At 38.2% G+C, this 19,334-nt stretch overlaps 1 long non-coding RNA gene across 1 annotated transcript in view; it reads left to right on the top strand.

Annotated features, from left to right (window-relative positions):
- Positions 1–6,710: 6,710 nt before the first annotated feature.
- Positions 6,711–19,334, top strand: part of LOC143851912 (uncharacterized) — a 60,684-nt gene continuing 48,060 nt past the window's right edge. The window contains exons 1-2 of the long non-coding RNA XR_013236560.1: positions 6,711–6,972; positions 8,313–8,583. This is a non-coding gene — a long non-coding RNA (uncharacterized LOC143851912). The remainder of the gene's footprint in view (positions 6,973–8,312; positions 8,584–19,334) is intronic.

Consider the following 19,334-nt stretch of genomic DNA (forward strand, 5'->3'; position numbering starts at 1 on the left):
AAATGTAAATCTGAAATAAATTTAGGGCGATGATATTTTCACACCCCCCTGCGTTACGCATGCGCCCCCATTATAACTGATATGACGTAAAAAAGCGTTAAAGTTGCCCACTTTTCACGTCGAATCACATTATGAGGGGAGCGCATGCGTAATGCAGGGGAGTGAAAATATCATCTCCCTAAATTTGTAATAAAATGTAAATTTACAATAAATTTGCATGGATTTTGAGTTTTTTTTCTCAAACAAGGTGTAGATTTACATTTTCAATGCACCGGGGGCACTTGTTAACAAAACCCTTATTAAATTAATAGAAAGGAAAAAGATATAGGCACAAACATGTTTTGATAATTGGTGTGAAATCACCTTGTCTTATATGCTTAAACAGCAGTTACAGCCCCCAAAAAGCTGTAAGCAGCATTGTGGGCTGGTTAAAGCACATGGGACAATTTGACTACATGCCTATTATCAAAAAAATCATGTGAAAATGTCCAAATCGTCAATTTTCACTCCCCTCTTTATTTCCAGCATTGAATCCCTTTTTAGAACTGGTTTCTTTCATTAAGAGCTTGGTGGCTTTTCCATAATAAATGAGGCCCTGTTTGTTTAACGTTGTACCAATCGAGACGAAAACCAGACTCAAATTTACGTTTAATTTTGAATCCAATAATTGGTTTTCGACTAGATCGGTTGGCATGATCCCAAAGTGACAAATGTACCCTCATTTAAGGTACGAATGCCCCAATCTTAGGATGGGTTACACTTGTTTAAGGTACACAAGGGACATACCGTACCTTGATTTAACGGTCCCACTATCCCCCATGACACAATTGACATGATATGGATCCAATGGCCCAAAATTCAAGACACGTGTACTAGTGTCCAAGGTCCGAATATTAACGATCTAGGGTCATTTTCGTCAATTCATGTCCATAGGTTCCTTTCTCGTGATCTTCCTCGGAATCATATAATTTCCTTATCCGTGGCGTTGCCACATATACACACGCGTCAGGCAGCTGTACATCCGGCCCGTCGGGCCTAACCAATCATCAGTAATAATAACTTTTATATATGGGACTGATAAATTCGCATCCACTGTAGGATAATTCGCATAACTTTAGTTGAGTTATGTCATTTGTGGCAGACTTTAATGGTTTTTAACGTTTACAGTGGAGCGAATTATCCTACAGTGGGTGCGAATTTACCACCGCCCACTATATAAGGCAAGTAGATATTGAAAGGAAAGTGAAAAACGAAAAAATATAAGAACTGCTAATTTTACTCCATGTGGCGGGCTTTTTGTATACAAATGCTTTGTTCGCTTCGAGCGACGATCCGAAAGTCCCAGTCTATATACTCTTTCACGAGAACAAATCGGGAAACCTCTGAAACCCTTCTTCTTTTTTCTTGGCTCTTCTTTCCCCTTTCTTTTTCTTTTTTCTGCCCTTCGATTTCCGCCATTAATAGCCGCAGATTAAAAAACAGCGCTCTGAAAATTCATGACTTTTTAATCTCTCCGATCTGATCCGATTCGATCCGTTTTTCGTCTATTAATAGTAAGTATATCACATGATCTGTTCTTACTTTTTTTTTCCGCTAATCCAATGGAGAAGATCTCTGATTTCAAATCTCTCATAATCTTGTTTCTGTTCTTAGATTCATCGATTTTGTGGTTTTAGATGGTGAGATCGAGGAGACAAGGACAGATTGCAGAAGATTTAGGTAACTGTGATTTTCTCCGGCATGAAGAAGCTGAATTCTGTTAAATCAATCCGCGAAGAGGCGGAAGTCATGGAGAGGAAGAAATATCCGATCCGTGCTGAGGATTATAAGCTCTTGGAGGAGGTAGGGCAAGGTGTTAGTGCCTCTGTTCTTCGCACCCTCTGTATTCCATTCAATGAGGTTGTCGCTATCAAGATCCTTGATTTCGAGAGAAATAACTGTGATCTGGTAAATTTGCATATACTTTTTTTTCCCTTTAATTTTCGACTTATCGATCTCCTGCAGTTTTCGTGTTTCCTATCTGATTATGAATGTCACAGGTTTATGTTAGAATGTAGAGATTTATTTTAATGTTGCATTGAAGATTTATCTCAAGCAAACCTAAAGAAAAGTTCTAGCATTTCTGTAGATTTAATTTTCGGTAGATTTGGATTGTCATTGAACGTGTCTTGGAATTACTTTGATTTGAGCAGTTTCTTGTTATAGATCGTAAAATTGCTATGCTTTAGATGGCGCTCATGGTTGTAATTCCCGTTATGGAGTAATTCTGCAGGTTACAACATTTGGCCAGTACATTTCATGGTCAGTTTGCCTATAATGTTACTAGAATTTATTATGACGGTTAGAATTGGAACATTTTTTTTTTTTTTTGATTAATTACCAATGGGGGACAAACATTAGGCAAAATTATCAAGAGGACCCATGCTTTTCAAAAATTATCAATGGGGGACAAAAGAGGTCTTGTCAGTAAAAGCTAGACAAAAATGCCCTTGGCATTTACAACACGTTTTGACCTTGGTTTTTCCTTCTTCCCTCTTCTTTTACTTTTCCATTATCACCTTTTTTATTTTTTACCCTACCAGTCATCTTCCTCCTTGTTCAGTCACCATTGTTGTTGACAAATCTTGAAAACTTGAATGTTCAGTTCTTGCCATCTATCTCTTTGTATTTAGGTTTTATTATTATTAATTTTTTTATGGTTTGCACTATTTTTCATTCCTCTGTTTCTGATTTATCTTGTTTAGGGTTTAAGCTATTTTTTTTAGGGTGAATTCTGGAGATAATGCATGGATGGCTTCACTCACTTTTTTGGAAGACAAGTGGTTGTATAAGAAAAAGTTGATGTAATACATGAATGGATGGCTACACATTTTTTGATTTACTTAATTTTTATTTTTTTTGTAATACACAAATTGGGATGTAATACATGAAGCACATTTAATGAAAACAACATCCATATCTTTTGTTATTTCTATCATGAGCAGAATTGTAATGCCATTAGAAGAGTTGCTATAGCAGGGGGTTTTGTAGCAGAAGGGGTTTATCAACTCTCTGGAAGGGGGTTAGTAACTCTCAAAAGTAGGGTTACCAATTTCCGAATGGGCTTATCAAGTGCTTGAAAATTGGCCGAGAGTTCTGGAGTTTTGGAAGAGGGTTTTCAAGTCTCTAGGAATGGGGTTATCTAGTATAAAAAATGGGGTTACTAATTTTCGAATGGGGTGATCAAGTCCCTGAAAATTGGCCAAGGATACTAGAGTTTTGGAAGGGGGATTTCAAGTCTCTGGGATTGGGGTTATTTAATATCAAAAATGGGGTTACCGATTTCTGAATGGGCTTATCAAGTCCTTGAAAATTGGCCGAGGGTACTGGAGTTTTGGAAGTGGGTTTTCAAGTCTATAGGATTGGGGTTATCAAGTATCAAAATGGGGTTACCAATTTCCGAATGGGCTTATCAAGTTCCTAAAAATTGGCCGATAGCACTATAGTTTTGGAAAGGGGTTTTCAAGTATTTGGGATTGGGGTTATCTAGTATCAAAATAGGGTTACCAATTTACGAATGGGCTTATCAAGTCCCTTAAAATTGCCCAAGGGTACTGGAGTTTTGGAAGGGGGTTCTCAAGTCACTGGAGTTGGGGTTATCTAGTATCAAAATGGGGTTACCAAATTCCGAATGGGCTTATCAAGTCCCTTATGAACACGTTTTTACTTCCTGTTTTTTTTCACCCATTCATTTTCACGTTTTTTTCTTTCTACCGTACGATTCATCTTCCTCATTCTCCATTGAAAGGGAGAAGGAGATATGGAAAACCCTAAAATAAATGAAAAACAAAACCTAGATATTGAGAGATAGATGGGAATGAACTCACGTTTCAAATTTTCAAGTTTTCCCGCCTCCAATGGTGGCTAAATGATGAAGAAGATGACTGGTAAGGTAAAAAAAACAAAGTTGAAAATGAAAAAGTAAAAAAAAAAAGAGGAAAAGAAGAGAGAAGAGGGAAAAGTGGAAAAGCAAAACGTATTGCTTAAGAAAAGGGCATTTTCGTCAAGCTTTTAATGACAAGACCTATTTTGTCCCTCGTTGATAATTTCTGAAAAGCATGGGTCCTGTTGATAATTCCACCTAATTTTTGTCCCCCATTGGTAATTGATCATTAATTTTTTAATGCAGCCATTTATGTCCACATTTTCAATTAGGCGATCTAGTGCCAAACTAGTACTCACAGGATTACGAAACAAATAAGTTTCTGGCCGTATGCATTTGTAATTGTGAATCAAGAGGTTTTAGGTTATGATAGTTTTTGTTGCAACTTGTGTTATACCCTTGTTCTGTTATCTTAGTTTTTAATTCACAGTGTTTCTTTCTTATGTTTGAACTCTTAGGTTTAGTGCTCTGTCCGGAGTCTATTCTAAGTTTTGAGTCTCCCACTTTCATGTGTTCCGAGTAAGGGATCGTGTCTTGTACCCATGAATGTAACATATTTCACTGTAGGATAATTCGCACCACTTTAGTTGAGTTATGTTATTTGTGGCAGACTTTAATGCTTTTTAATGTTTACAGTGGAGCGAATTATCCTACAGTGGGTGCGAATTTACCACCGCCCACTATATAAGGCAAGTAGAAATTGAAAGGAAAGTGAAAAACAAAAAAATATAAGAACTGCTAATTTTACTCCATGTGGCGCGGTTTTTGTATACAAATGCTTCGTTCGCTTCGAGCGACGATCCGAAAGTCCCGGTCTATATACTCTTTCACGAGAACAAATCGGGAAACCTCCGAAACCCTTCCTCTTTTTTCTTGGCTCTTCTTTCCCCTTTCTTTTTCTTTTTTTCTATTTCTTTTTTCTGCCCTTCGATTTCCGCCATTAACAGCCGCAGATTAAAAAAAAGCGCTCTGAAAATTCATGACTTTTTAATCTCTCCGATCTGATCCGATTCGATCCGTTTTTCGTCTATTAATAGTAAGTATATCACTTGATCTGTTCTTACCTTTTTTTTTCGCGAATCCAATGGAGAAGATCTCTGATTTCAAATATCTCATAATCTTGTTTCTGTTCTTAGATTCATCGATTTTGTGGTTTTAGGTGGTGAGATCGAGGAGACAAGGGCAGATTGCAGCAGATTTAGGTAACTGTGATTTTCTCCGGCATGAAGAAGCCGAATTCTGTTAAATCGATCCGCGAAGAGGCGGAAGTCATGGAGAGGAAGAAATATCCGATCCGTGCTGAGGATTATAAGCACTTGGAGGAGGTAGGGCAAGGTGTTAGTGCCTCAGTTCTTCGCGCCCTCTCTATTCCATTCAACGAGGTTGTCGCTATCAAGATCCTTGATTTCGAGAGAAATAACTGTGATCTGGTAAATTTGCATATACTTTTTTTTCCCTTTAATTTTCGACCTATCAATCTCCTGCAGTTTTCGTGTTTCCTATCTGATTATGAATGTCACAGGTTTATGTTAGAATTCAGAGATTTATTTTAATGTTGCATTGAAGATTTATCTCAAGAAATCCTAAAGAAAAGTTCTAGCATTTCTGTAGATTTAATTTTCGGTAGATTTGGATTGTCATTGAACGTGTCTTGGAATTACTTTGATTTGAGCAGTTTCTTGTTATAGATCGTAAAATTGCTATGCTTCAGATGGCGCTCATGGTTTTAATTCCCGTTATAGAGTAATTCTGCATGTTACAACATTTGGCCTGTATATTTCATGGTCAGTTTGCCTCTAATGTTAATAGAATTAATTATGACGGTTAGAATTGGAACATGTTTTTTTTCTTAATTTTTTAACGCTGCCATTTAGGTCCACAATTTCAATTAGGCGATCTAGTATCAAACTAGTACTCACAAGATTACGAAACAAATAAGTTTCTGGCCGTATGCATTTGTAATTGTGAATCAAGAGGTTTTAGGTTATGATAGTTTTTGTTGCAACTTGTGTTATACCCTTGTTCTGTTATCATAGTTTTTAATTCACAGAGTTTCTTTCTTATGTTTAAACTCTTAGCTTTAGTACTATGTCCGGAGTCTATTCTAAGTTTTGAATCTCCCTCTCTCATGTGTTCCGAGTTAGGGATGGTGTCTTGTACCCATGAATGTAACATATTTCACTGTAGGATAATTCGCACCACTTTAGTTGAGTTATGTCATTTGTGGCTGACTTTAATGCTTTTTAACATTTACAGTGGAGCGAATTATCCTACAGTGGGTGCGAATTTACCACCGCCCACTATATAAGGCAAGTAGATATTGAAAAGAAAGTGAAAAACAAAAAAATATAAGTACTGCTAATTTTACTCCATGTGGCGCGCTTTTTGTATACAAATGCTTCGTTCGCTTCGAGCGACGATCCGAAAGTCCCGGTCTATATACTCTTTCACGAGAACAAATCGGGAAACCTCCGAAACCCTTCCTCTTTTTTCTTGGCTCTTCTTTCCCCTTTCTTTTTCTCTTTTTCTATTTCTTTTTTCTGCCCTTCGATTTCCGCCATTAACAGCCGCAGATTAAAAAAAAGCGCTCTGAAAATTCATGACTTTTTAATCTCTCCGATCTGATCCGATTCGATCCGTTTTTCGTCTATTGATAGTAAGTATATCACGTGATCTGTTCTTACTTTTTTTTTCCGCTAATCCAATGGAGAAGATCTCTGATTTCAAATCTCTCATAATCTTGTTTCTATTCTTAGATTCATCGATTTTGTGGTTTTAGGTGGTGAGATCGAGGAGACAAGGGCAGATTGCAGAAGATTTAGGTAACTGTGATTTTCTCCGGCATGAAGAAGCTGAATTCTGTTAAATCGATCCGCGAAGAGGCGGACGTAATGGAGAGGAAGATATATTAGATCCGTGCTGAGGATTATAAGCTCTTGGAGGAGGTAGGGCAAGGTGTTAGTGCCTCTGTTCTTCGCGCCCTCTGTATTCCATTGAACGAGGTTGTCGCTATCAAGATCCTTGATTTCGAGAGAAATAACTGTGATCTGGTAAATTTGCATATACTTTTTTCCCCTTTAATTTTCGACTTATCAATCTCCTGCAGTTTTAATGTTTCCTATCTGATTATGAATGTCACAGGTTTATGTTAGAATTCAGAGATTTATTTTAATGTTGCATTGAAGATTTATCTCAAGAAAACCTTAAAAAAAGTTCTAGCATTTCTGTAGATTTAATTTTCGGTAGATTTGGATTGTCGTTGAACGTGTCTTGGAATTACTTTGATTTGAGCAGTTTCTTGGTATAGATCGTAAAATTGCTATGCTTCAGATGGCGTTCATGGTTTTAATTCCCGTTATAGAGTAATTCTGCAGGTTACAACATTTGGCCTGTATATTTCATGGTCAGTTTGCCTCTAATGTTACTAGAATATATTATGACGGTTAGAATTGGAACATGTTTTTATTTATTTTTTTAATTTTTTAATGCCGCCATTTATGTCCACAATTTCAATTAGGCGATCTAGTGCCAAACTAGTACTCACAGGATTACGAAACAAATAAGTTTCTGGCCGTATGCATTTGTATTGTGAATCAAGAGGTTTTAGGTTATGATAGTTTTTGTTGCAACTTGTGTTATACCCTTGTTCTGTTATCATAGTTTTTAATTCACAGTGTTTCCTTCTTATGTTTGAACTCTTAGGTTTAGTGCTCTGTCCGGAGTCTATTCTAAGTTTTGAATCTCCCTCTCTCATGTGTTCCGAGTTAGGGATGGTGTCTTGTACCCATGAATGTAACATATTTCACTGTAGGATAATCCACACCACTTTAGTTGAGTTATGTCATTTGTGGCAGACTTTAATGCTTTTTAATGTTTACAGTGGAGCGAATTATCCTACAGTGGGTGCGAATTTACCACCGCCCACTATATAAGGCAAGTTGATATTGAAAGGAAAGTGAAAAACAAAAAAATATAAGAACTGCTAATTTTACTCCATGTGGCGCGCTTTTATGTATACAAATGCTTCGTTCGCTTCGAGCGACGATCCGAAAGTCCCGGTCTATATACTCTTTAACGAGAACAAATCGGGAAACCTCCGAAACCCTTCCTCTTTTTTCTTGGCTCTTCTTTCCCCATTCTTTTTCTTTTTTCTGCCCTTCCATTTTCGCCATTAACAGCCGCAGATTAAAAAACAGCGCTCTGAAAATTCAAGACTTTTTAATCTCACCGATCTGATCTGATTCGATCCGTTTTTCATCTATTAATAGTAAGTATATCACGTGATCTGTTCTTACTTCTTTTTTCCCCTAATCCAATGGAGAAGATCTCTGATTTCAAATCTCTCATAATCTTGTTTCTGTTCTTAGATTCATCGATTTTGTGGTTTTAGGTGGTGAGATCGAGGAGACAAGGGCAGATTGCAGAAGATTTAGGTAACTGTGATTTTCTCCGGCATGAAGAAGCTGAATTCTGTTAAATCGATCCCCGAAGAGGCGGAAGTTATGGAGAGGAAGAAATATCCGATCCGTGCTGAGGATTAGAAGCTCTTGGAGGAGGTAGGGCAAGGTGTTAGTGCCTCTGTTCTTCGCGCCCTCTGTATTCCATTCAACGAGGTTGTCGCTATCAAGATCCTTGATTTTGAGAGAAATAACTGTGATCTGGTAAATTTGCATATACTTTTTTTCCCTTTAATTTTTGACTTATCAATCTCCTGCAGTTTTCGTGTTTCCTATCTGATTATGAATGTCACAGGTTTATGTTAGAATGCAGAGATTTATTTTAATGTTGCATTGAAGATTTATCTCAAGAAAACCTAAAGAAAAGTTCTAGCATTTTTGTAGATTTAATTTTCGGTAGATTTGGATTGTCATTGAACGTGTCTTGGAATTACTTTGATTTAAGCAGTTTCTTGTTATAGATCGTAAAATTGCTATGCTTCAGATGGCGCTCATGGTTTTAATTCCCATTATAGAGTAATTGAAATTCCAAGGGTGGTCCCGAGATGGCAACTATGAGGAGTGAATATTAATTAGGTTTCTGCCAAGTTTTAACCTTTTGAAAACTCAAACCCAATTATGAAAGATTAAGAGATCAACAATGAAATTCAAGCACACAAGTTAAATCTAAAGTGCAAATGCAAATTAAGAGCAAGAGTAAGAGAGATTGCACCCGAGATTTAAAGTGGTTCGGTCCTCAAAAAGGGAGGCCTACTCCACTCCACCAACCAAACCCGTTGATGGCTTCACTATGTGATCTTCTTAACTTCGGCGAAGATCAATTCCGATTACAATTCCAACCGCCTTTAACCTTGGTGGCGATCTTCACCGCGGAGAGTGGGCTACGCTTCTCCGAACACTCGCCCGATACAAGTTCTTGAATAAGAAAGAAAGAACAAAAAACAATCCCTCACAAGGGTTTACAACTTTGTAGAAGATGTACAAATTGAGCCTATAGATCCAAATCCTAATCTTAGAGGATGAGAGACAAAAACAAGCATTGATCACTCTTAGGATGTTCAAGTATAGTTTTAGAGTGTTTGGGTTCTTTGTTAGAATGTTTGGAATGCCCATATATAGGAAAAGCCAAATATGACCGTTCAAGGGCATTGCTGTAATTCCTGAAAAATTCCCAACGGCTAAAAATCCGACCATTATAGTGTTCTCGGAGTTCCGAGAAAAAATCTCGGAGTTCCGGGAATACAAACAGAATTGAGAAAATGTCTACTGGACCTTTTCTCGGAGCTCCGAGGAATGTCTCGGAGTTCCGAGGTCGGAGCTCCGAGAATTCTCTCGGAGTTCCGAGAAGCCCATGTCAAGCAGTTTTTCAATTCATGTTTTTAGGCTTCCAACTTTACACCAAGTTGGGATTGCTATGAGGGTTCCAAGGTGTTGGAACACCACAAAGGCAATCTCTTAAACATTTAGGGTGTGTGAGATTAACTTAATTATGCCTCTTAAAATCTAAATTAAGATTGGATCTTTTACAATCTAAATTGACTTCAATCTTCAATGCGCTTCTTCAAGTCTTCATTTGTCTTGGACTTCGATGATGTGGTCCAATGAGATCTCCTTTGGCCTTAATCCAAGCAATGTTGTCTTAGCACCAATGTGATCTACAACTGTGGACCCCGATCCGGGAGAAAGGTGGGGGACGAGCCCCCAGCGGCCTCTTAGATCATCCACACGTGAAGGAGAGCTCTACCAAGGAACTCTCGAAACAAAAACAAAACTCAGAGTCGCCATCCATGGTATACGGTCATGGATCCCTAAAAAAAATATGCTCTGTATACCACGGATAACCAGAAATGAATGGGTTCGTGCCTGATTACGAATGGAGAAGGTCCGAAGAGCGCCTCCAATTCGTCCGAGTGCAAGCATTTGGTCTCTTATGCCATTTATTATTAAATCCAAAGAATTTTGGGTAAAAATCATATGAAATAGGAACAATTCTTAGGAATCGTCTACCTAAGCATGCATTTCCTGAGGATAAAGAAATAAGCATACACAAAATGAAACAAAAAATGTGTCACCTAAGCAAAGCTAGGTTATGAGTGACATGCCTAATGGGTGTCTAAGTTCTGGTGGACATACACATGCAGGCTACAGCTAAAGGTATAGTGTCAGTACAAGAAAGTAAGAAGACACATCAAAACATAAAGCACAAATCAATCCTATATATATGACAGGACAAGACAAATCCTAACTCTAATGCGACTTGACTCGGACCAAGATGGCCATCCATCTCAGCTGCTACGTATCCCGGCCTCGGGAAGAATCGGAGTCAACGTAGTTCGATGCTCTATTCTAAACTACGATGCCTAACCATCTAGAACTACTATCCTAGACTCGATCCACTAGACTCGATTGATTTTTTTTAAAGCTTTTTATATGACTGCTTAAATTCAAGTGAATTGTAATTTTTAGGATTCTCTATATGTCCTAAATAATGCCAGTTGATTAGCCTTAAGCTAATGCAGGTAGGTCCTACATCCTATGTGTAACTAGGCTGTGCAACCTAAGGAAAACCATGGGCTGACTATATGCTCCCTAGTCTAGCCATCGGTTCGACTAAATGTCTAACCGATCGACTCGAGGCCTCCTAACTCTAGGGACACTCACACGACAGGACATACCATATCAATACAAATCAAGACGGACTCCTAACTCTAAAACACCCCAAATATCTAGGACAAACTCCTAACTCTAGGGGAAGATCTTTTGAAAAGGTTTTGAAGAAGTTTTTTGTATTTTTGGAAGGTTTGACAAATTTACTTTTAAAGGTTTGGCTGGACCTGGGGATGTGGATCCCAAGCTGCACTACGTACCTCTTGAAAGAGGATCAAGCCAACGTAGTTCGAAACATATTCCGAAATAAAGATGCTAAACAAGTAAACAGGTGTGATTCACAAACAAGTAAACTAGCGTGCTCACAAACAGGTACACCAGCGCGGTCACAAACAAGTAAACTAGCATGATCACAAACGAGTGGAATGCCAATCAGATAAAAACATGTCAAAAGGAAAAGACACGCCTAAAACAAATGAGACAAATCATGTCTCCTATGGGGCTCCAAGTAACCTTATCATTGCCCTTGCAATGAGGGAAGGGTTCTAAATGTGATTAAAACATCTAAAAGGCTGGGTAAGCCTACTAAACAAAAGAGGGGAGTGCTACTATGACCGAGCAGGTCCCTAAAAGATGGGCTTGGGATATCACCTTCATCGCCCGATAATTCCTTAAGGCAAATAATTCAATTTAAACATGAATTCCTACAGGGCATATCAGTTCTACATAACATGCAAATTTACAAAGCAAATTTTCTTCAAATATTCAAGTAATCTATGAGACGCATCATTGTAACTACAAAAAATGGATCCAAAACAACTAAGAACGAAGATGAACTAGAGCTATTGTGATGCATGTCATCATAATTATTTTACCCTGAGATCATGTTCAATTCAATGGATGGTAAGACATACACAAATAACCACAAGAACACAAGCACATTCCTAACAGCAAATAAAGCACCATAAGAAAGAAAAAAAATCAGAAGTGACTGACCTCTTATCATCATCTTCACATGTCACAAAGACAACCTTTTCTTGCCGGGCCCTAACATTAAGATAAGACAGGTGAGGCAGCTCCTGTACAAGGGTTCCCTGAGTCGTTCCGGGGACGAGAAAATCCCAACACTGTTCTCAGGAATTCCAAGAGCTTTCCCCAGCTTCTCGACTTTATGTGGAAAAATTTGAAGAAGCACTTCAGAATATTCTTCAATCAATCTCCTGGATCTATCAAGAGTAGCCTTGAGCCTCAATCCCCAAATAGTCTTGCCTTCCTCATCACCTTCTCTTTCAGATAGACCTTTTTCTTGCCATGTGTAGACACCCCATTTTGACCGGACCCAAGTTCGTGTCGCTGGTGCGAAACCTCGCCAAACCAGTGAGTTAGGGCCTCAAATTGCACCCTAAGCTAGGTTAGGGTCCCCCATAGGTCCCTGTAAAATTTCGTCGAAATCCGAGTTGGTTTGCCCTGCGAACGGACCAAGTCAGTGTCGTTGTGTAAATGTAGAAGGGGGGCAAATTATCCGCACAGGGGGGTGTCTTTTTGTAAAATAGCTGAAGTTTTGCCTTTTGTCTAATAAGACAAAGCGGCGGAGGTGCGCTTACAAATTCGCGCGCCTTATCCGTAAGAGTAGTGCCGTTATCAACAGCATATTTTTTTTTATATATAAAAAAAATCAGAAAAATCAAAAACACTGTTCATTCTCGTTGAAAAAAAGAGAAAAGAGAGAGCGAGAGCAGAGAGGCCGGGTTTTTCTTTTCTCCGATTGTCTTTCTCCGGCCACTCGCCGGAAATCCTTCCTCCGATCGTTTGTCGGAAATTCCTCCTCCGATCCAAAGCAAAGAAAGGAGAGAAAATCATTATCGTGGAAGGCAGAAAGAGAGGAAGATCGAGATTTCCGTATTTGTTTTCTCCGATCGATTTTCCGATCGGATCGTGGTCACCGATATATCTCAGATCTAAGAAAGAGAGAAGGAGCTGGGTCTAAAACTCTTTGTCCGAAACCCTAAATTTCCGAGCACCTTGATTTTCCGATCATTTTTCCGATTGGACAGATTCCGATCATCCTCCGATCAAGCTCCGGTCATATTCCGGCAGATCTCTAACCATTTTCCGGTGAAATTCTTCTTCTCAGGTCAGATACTTTTTTATTTTTTTTTTCTACTAAATGATTTAGTTCTATTCTTATTCTTGTTCAAAACCCTAGTTAAGAGATTTGAGAGAGATTAAAAGAGAGGGAGAGAGTAGATCTGGTTCTGGAAAATCAAATTTATTATTGATCTCGCCTGAGATCCGGTCCAACCCTGATCTATTATTTTTCCCAATTTTCTACATTTGAAACCTTAGATCTGACCAATTCTCTTTTAAATCTTGTATGTTCCTTGGATTAATCATTGGATCTGTTAATTCTCTTATTTTTCTTAATTTTCAAAGCTAGCTTCATCTCAAGCTCTGTTTTCTCGCCATGTAATCATAGATCTGAGAATTTTTAAACCCTAGCTTAACCTCCCGATCATAAATCTAGGCTAAGAATACTAAACCTTGCTAATTTTTCTGTAAAATTGTGTTGCTGGATCATAAAACTGGTTATCTTCTGGTTTAGATTTAGCTCGTTCCATTATTTCAAGCTTCGATCTACCTGTTAGCAATTTGTTTGTCTGATCAAAATAGTGAAATCTAGTGGATTTCATTGTTTCTGCAAATTTGTTCACGGATTTCTTATTTTAGAGAATTTCATCGTTAATTTTGATCAATTTCAGTCGGGTAATATTCTTTCTTTCTTTAATTCTGGATTTAAAATTAGTATATTAATTCCTGTTGTAATCTCTTATTTTGATGAAATGATGTTGATATATGAAATGATTTTAAGTTTATCTGTTATTATTAGGTGATGCTAATTTTTGTAATAAAGAAAATAGGACTGGTTAGGTAGCTTGTGGTTGTTTGAATGCTTAACAAATGATGTGAATGCCTTATCACTTGAAGGAGATAAGAACAGTTTTTCATCGTTCATTGGTGTTTGAGAAATTTATTGTTTGCAAATTACTTTGGTTCGCTCAATACCTGCTGAAATGAAGGTTACTGGCATGTTCTTATACCCAGATAATCTAGTCAGATATTCTTTTATTTAGATATTTTGGTAATCTGGACATGTGGATGATGTGCATTCAATTTATCTTGTGTGAATGTGCATGACTGCTGATATGTTGATGAAAGGTTTGATATACAATTTAAGTCTAGGCCATCATGTTGTTGAAAGTTGTTTTGATCAATAATTTCTTGTGGAATTCTCTAAAATCTTTTATAATTTCTTGTGAAATTCTTTGTGGATATTTCATAAGGCAATAGCATATTGTGTCATAACAGTCATCTCAGGAATAGAACTCAAGTTCGTGTCCTTAATAAGAAATAGCCTGTTGAGTGTTCATTGATACATGATCATTAACTAAACAACCTTCAAGTTTTTTTATAGTTATATCCTTGAGATTCTATATCTCCATTTTCAAGAAGGAAGCGATAAAGTGTAGCATCTTATATTCTATTATCTGTACATAGCTATTATCCTATAGGTTGCCTGCTTTATTATTATCTTTTTGGTTGAGATAAAGGGTACATAGCTGTTGTCTTCTATAGTCGTCCATGCTAGGATATCAACTAGTTGTTTCAACCCGGCCTAGAAACTTGATCAACCAATCGATTTCTACTATGGATCAATCGTGAGATAGTCTTGCATACGGCAAGAAGGAAATAAGATCTAGCAACTTAGAACTCATGCAAAATTCTGATGTTTCTATAGAAGAGTCATCCAATGTTAAGACCTAGGCAAAAGATGAAGTTAATGGACCTGGAAGATGCTAAATTGCTAATATAATTGCTGAAATTCAAGAGAGGATTGAGATCATTACCTCATTCCATAATGAAGACAGATAGGAGCAAGAGCAACTGTGGAAGACCCTGCTAATTGCTGTTCAAAACTGGAGGTGATGGTAAAGTGCATTACAGCATTCCTCATCCAAGAATGATGAGCTTTTTCACTTCCTCTGTTCGCATATATTTTGTAATTATGATGAGGTAATATATCAGAGCAGTGCAGATCTGAATCTGGTTTGCTGAGGGCTTTTACAATATATCTGTAGCATAGTAACTTGCACTATTTGATCCGGCTATTTCTCATTATGCTCTGCATGGAATGGGTTGGACTATAATGGGTGTTTTTACTCTGCTATAATGAGCGAAAGATTACAAATCCCCATTATGCTGAGAGGGTCCAGTTTATCTTCAAAAGCTGGTTGTTAATTGGCGCTGGCCATGGGCCTCCTTATCGAGAGATTATTTTAGTCTCGTATTAGTCTTTTTTTTTTTTTTTTTTTTTTTTTTTTTTTTTTAGGAGACTAGCTAATTCTCATAGCCTTATCCTCTTTCCAGCCTTTTAGGGGACTTGCTTAGTCCGAAAAGCATTCCTCTCTCTTCTTTGGCAGACTTTCCCAGTCGTGTTGGTCATGTAACCTTATTCATTAGCTTTCTTTCATCACTAGGGCGATGAAGGCGATAGCCCAAGCCCATCCTTAGGGGACTTGCTCAGTCCTAGTAACGCCCCCCTCTTTTATTTAGGAGACTTTCTAAGTCTCTTAGATATCTTTTAGATAGAGGAACCTTTTGTTTAGGAGATCACTGTGGTCTCGATAATGAGTTGCACTAGGAGACATGCCTTGTCTCATTAAGGTGTTTCTCCCTCGGAGACAAGCCTTGTTACTTAGAGCCTCCCTTCTAAGAGTCCTTTTTAGTTTGGTAGAGAGTTTGTCCATAGGAGACAGGCTTTGCCTCATTTACCGAGTCCCTGTTTGGAGACAAGCCTGGTCTCATTTAGAGAGTTCCCCCTTTAGGAGGCTTACTTACCCTCATATTGGACCCGTCTTTGTGTTTTGGGGCTCACCGTTCTTTTTGCACTTGAATCTGCACAAGTTTATGCCACCCTGTTATGCATCAAAATTTATAAAAATCAGAAATATCATTGCATGCATTTGTATAATCTATTAATTTTTTTTTTAATATTCTTCTCTTGTACTAAACTTTGAGTTAGGTTCTGGAGATGAATGGATTGCCCAGGTGAGACTATTTTGAAAGCTTATTTTACTTAGGCTACCCAGCGGCTGGTCTGGGCTAATTAATTTTATTTCAATAAATTGTTTAATTAAAGGAGGAAATCAGATGACTACTCTATTCGATATTATCGACATGAGTACTGTCTGATTTCAAGGCGGTTTGTAGGAATATTATCCTGTGTATTTGTGATATCAGATGATTACTTTAGCATCATCTGATTTCACCCCCATATCGGGGCAGTGGTACTTGTGGTTGGACATAGAAGTGTTTAATGTTGTTTCTTGCTTTATTAGGCTATCCAGCGGCTGGTCTGGACTAATTAATATTGTTTATCATTGTATGATTGCTATTATTACAGATTGTGCACTCTTTAGTTGTAGATCATATTTTGCTGATATTTGACTTGTTTTTATAATAATTGATTGGAATTTGCGATTATCTGGTAGTATTTTCCTCTCTCTTTGATTAGACTAGCACAGTCTTTTAGATTGCTGTTAGATTTCTTTAGATACTATAACCTGTGCTAGGAGACATACTCTGTCTCGTTAGGCAATCCTCCTTTGGAGACAAGCCTCATTTGTAGGATCCTCTCTGAGATTACACCTCAGTTTGTTCATTTGTTAATTAGAGATCAATTTGGTCAATTGGTTGTCTTAGCCTTGCTTCCCCCTTTTGCAAGGGCAATGATAAGGTTGCTTAGAGCCCATCTTTGTGTGTTTAGGAGACCCGTCCGGTCTCATTCTCTCGTTAATCCTCTTTGTGCGTTTTTTTTGGTTTTGGAAGAACACCCTACTCGGCTTGGCTTCATACCCCTACCTTTATGGGTATTGGGTTACACATTTGTTGCACCCTGAGGGCTAGGTAGCTGTCCGGCCCGGTTGAGTGTTTTACCTTTGCCAAATATACACAAAGTCTCTTATTTCCTTTTAGACTCGCCCGGTCTCATTCCCTTGCTAAGCCTCCTCTTAGTGCGCCGTTTGGTTTTGGAAGAACACCCTACTCGGCTTGGCTTCATACCCCTACCCTTATGGGTATTGGGTTGCACATTTGTTGCACCCTGAGGGCTAGGTAGCTGTCCGGCCTGGCTGGATGTTTTTACCTTTGCCAAATATGCACAAGGTCTCTTATTCTTTTTGCTTGTGAGTCTCTCCTTATTCGGTAGTCCTTTCGCATAGGAGTCAGCCTTTGATTAGAGAGTCTTTGACTCATTCGCCTTTTAGGTGGTGTTATTAGGAGAGTCTTTGACTCATTTGTCTTTAATGTAGTGTTATTAGAGAGTCTTTGACTCATTTATCCTTTAATTAGCAATAGTGGAGTCTTTGACTCGTGTTCCTTCTCTTTTAGAGAGTCTTTGACTCATTTGTTTGTGTGATGTTATCAGTGGAGTCTTTGATTTGTATTGTTATCAGTGGAGTCTTTGACTCGTGTTTCCATCTCTTTTGAAGAGTCTTTGACTCTTGTATCCCTCATTTGCTATCTTTTGAAGAGTCTTTGACTCTAGTATCTCTCAGTTGCTCTTTTTGAAGAGTCTTTGACTCTTGTATCTCTCAGTTACTCTGTTTGAAGAGCCTTTGACTCTTGTATCTCTCAGTTGCTCCTTTTGAAGAGTCTTTGACTCTTATATCTCTCAGTTACTCTGTTTGAAGAGTCTTTGACTCTTGTATCTCTCAGTTACTCTGTTTGAAGAGTCTTTGACTCTTGTATCTTTCGGTTGCTCTTTTTGGAAGTCTTTAGCTCTTTTATCCTTCAGTTGCTTTTATTAGAGAGTCTTTGATTCATTTATTCGTCAGTAACTGCTATTAGAGAGTCTTTGACTCATTTGCTCTTATAATAGTACTATTAGAGCATAGTTTCCCCTGTTAATCCTAGGGTTCGTCCCTAGGGTGTTGTTGTGTATATTCCCTCCGGTCTTTGGCCAAAAAGGTGAAAACATCAGAAATTTTAAAATCCATAAACATTGAAATCATTAAAAATCTCAAAAACACTAGAAACTTAAAGCATAAAAAAATAATTGATTTGCTGTAAGTGTTTGATAGGTAGAGAGTTCGATTTTTGAACTACGTTGGCTTGATCCTCTTCCACGTGGTACGTAGTGCAGCTCGGGATTTTTATCCCAAGTCCAGCCAAACTTTTGTAAATAATATTTTAAACCTTCTTCAAAAACCTTTAAAACCTTGTTTTCAACAAGATCTTCCTCTAGAGTTAGGAGTTTGTCCTAGATAGAGAGTTTTAGAGCTAGGAGTTTGTCTTTGATGTGTTGTGTGGGTTGTTTGTGTTTGTGTTAGAGTTAGGGTTTGTCCTAGAGTAATAGGAGCGCCTCCGTCCGGTCAGTTGGCGATTCACATCGCCGACTGATGACTAGGTCTAGAATGCGCTAGTGATCCCATTGTTTTCCTTAGGAAATACAGCATAGTTACACATAGGTTGTAGGAACCACCTGCATTAGCCTAGGGCTAATATGCATTTTAGTTAGGGCATATAGGGTGTCCTAAAATCCACAATTCACTGGAATTTAAATAATCGTACAACAAACTTTAATAATTGGTCCGGTCTTTTAGATCGAGTTTAGGATAGAGGGCTAGGTGTCTTAGGCATCATAGCTTAGAATAGGCGCGAAGAACTACGTTGCCTTGATTCTCGTGGAGGCGGGGATACGTAGGCTTCTTTGGATGAATACCAGACCATCCGAGGACTCGGGCTAATAATTTAGAGTCTTAGGATTTATTATGTTGTTATTATATGTTTTGATGTGTTTTCTTACTTTCTCGTACTGATCCTATACCTTTTGCTGTGGCTTGCATGTGTTTGCACATCAGAACTTAGACACCCTTTAGGTTTGTCACTCATAACCTAGCTGTGCTTAGGTGGCACATTTTTCATTTTATTTTATGTGTTTATTATCTTTATCCTCAGGAAATGCATGCTTAGGTAGACGATTCTTGAGGATTGTTCCCATTTCAGATGATTTTTATCCAAACTTCTTTGGAGTTAATAATAAATGGCATAAGAGACCAAGTGCTTGCACTCGGACGAATCGGGGGTGCTCTCAGACCTTCCCCATTCGTAACCAGGCACGAACCCATATATATTTCTGGTTATCCATTGCACAGAGGATTTGATTTTAGGGTTCCATGGCATATCCATGGATGGCGACTCTGAGTTTATTTCAGGTATGTCTCGGTTTCGAACCTCGGTTCCGGATTGAGACATATCTCTTTCTTTTATATCGCCACTCGTGCTATGCT

This window comes from Tasmannia lanceolata, unplaced genomic scaffold, assembly GCF_043159265.1.
Source record: "Tasmannia lanceolata isolate RefF3 unplaced genomic scaffold, GAP_Taslan_0.1 ptg000018l, whole genome shotgun sequence".
Classification (NCBI taxonomy): Eukaryota; Viridiplantae; Streptophyta; class Magnoliopsida; order Canellales; family Winteraceae; genus Tasmannia; species Tasmannia lanceolata.